Source organism: Chrysochloris asiatica, unplaced genomic scaffold, assembly GCF_000296735.1.
Source record: "Chrysochloris asiatica unplaced genomic scaffold, ChrAsi1.0 scaffold00001, whole genome shotgun sequence".
NCBI classification, from domain to species: Eukaryota; Metazoa; Chordata; class Mammalia; order Afrosoricida; family Chrysochloridae; genus Chrysochloris; species Chrysochloris asiatica.
The window spans coordinates 53,370,877-53,372,576 of NW_006408519.1; positions in this window are offsets into that span (position 1 = coordinate 53,370,877).

The following is a 1,700-nucleotide window of genomic DNA, read 5'->3' on the forward strand; positions in this document are numbered from 1 at the left end:
GAGATGGAGGCAGAGATGATGACGTGGAATGATGAAGCGGATGGGGACTTTGGATCCAGAGAGGGAGAGGGACTGGGTCCTGAAGAATAAGGGGGAGTGGGGAGTGTAGGGGGCTGGTTTATAGGGTATACCCTTTGGTCGGTTGATGATGCATGAAGGGGACTGGAACCATGGCAATGAAATGATATACGATGGAATGAATGTAAAACTAAAAAGTTCTCTCATGTAAAATATCATATAATTCACAATAAAACATGAAAAAAAAAAAGAATTTCACTAAGAACTGGAATTCAGAACCATGATTCAAATGCAAATTTGAGATCTGAAAAACACAAAAAGTGAGGTTAGGGGCTCACTGAACAGGTTAACAGTTGCTTTATCTGCTAAGTGCATTCCATATCACAGAGACTCTGTATAAAATTTCCAAGGGGGGGGGGCTACTTTGAACTGCCAACCTTGTAGTTAGCAATCCAATGCCAATCCTACAGCGCCATACCACAACAGTGTTGTTGTTACGGTTCCAACTCACAGCGACTGTGTAGAGTTTCCAAGAAGCCGCTGGTGGGTTTGAACTGCTGACCTTGAAAGTCCAAGTGGTTTTGGGGATCCAGTGCACTATCCTGCAGTGCCACACATAGCAGGAGGTTTTAGGAGCTGTCAGTCAGCAGAGAGAAAAGCCAATATACACCATCCAAATGGAAACAGAGGAACAAAAAAGGGAGGTAAAATGTAGAAGGGAAAGAGAGAAGCAAGCGCAGTATTCTGACAAGGTCGGGCACACACTGCCAGAGTCCTGGGACAGACAAGGAGACTGACTAGGAGTCAGAAGCTGTATTTGATAAGATGATCAGAATGTTCCAAAACTGATAGAACCACACATCCAGGAAGGGTAATGAACCCCAAAGAATCATGATAAAAAATGGTTGAAAACCAAATGCAAAGAGAAACCCTTAAAAGCAGCGAGAGAAAACAGCACAGGTTCCAAAGTCTACACCCTGGGTGCTGGCCATACTCAGCAATGCAATCAAACAGGCTGGCAGATTTAGATCAGGATGATTTCATGCGCTACAGCTTGGGAGTCAAGCCTTCCACTCTCCGATTTTAAAGGATGTCCAGTTATCCCAAGAAAATGCCACATACTCCCAGCTCCTCCCACCCTCCCGTCCCCTGGTCCAGACACTTCCAACAGTCGCCATCTTTTCCTTTTGTCACTATGGCACCAGCTATTTCTCACAGCATCTGCTTTCTCACCAAAAATCTAAAGTTCCTTCCCTCTAGTTACACTGACCCTAACTAAAAACTGCTATAACACCCAGCTAATTTTAGCACCTAACTGGCAGTAATAGGGAGAAAGGGGCAGAAGGCACACAATCAATTACCAAATAGCTCAAACTGGTTTACTTTGCTTTTACTGGTGGGGCGGGGAGGGTACAGAGGAACAGAAAAGTGATCAAGGGAAGCCAACACAGAATCTGTAGGACATCTCGGAGCTCGACCCAAGTCTCTGCCCAGGCTCCTTTGTTCCCCACACAGCGCTGGCGATATCTGGAGTCCAACTCCGAGCCCACTGATAATACTGAAGGTCAGTTTTACGAATCGGGCTGCGAACCATAAGGTCAGCAGTTCGAAACTACCAGCTGCTCCGCGGGAGAAAGATGAGGCTTTCTACTCCCGTAAGGATTTACACCCTCGGAAACCCT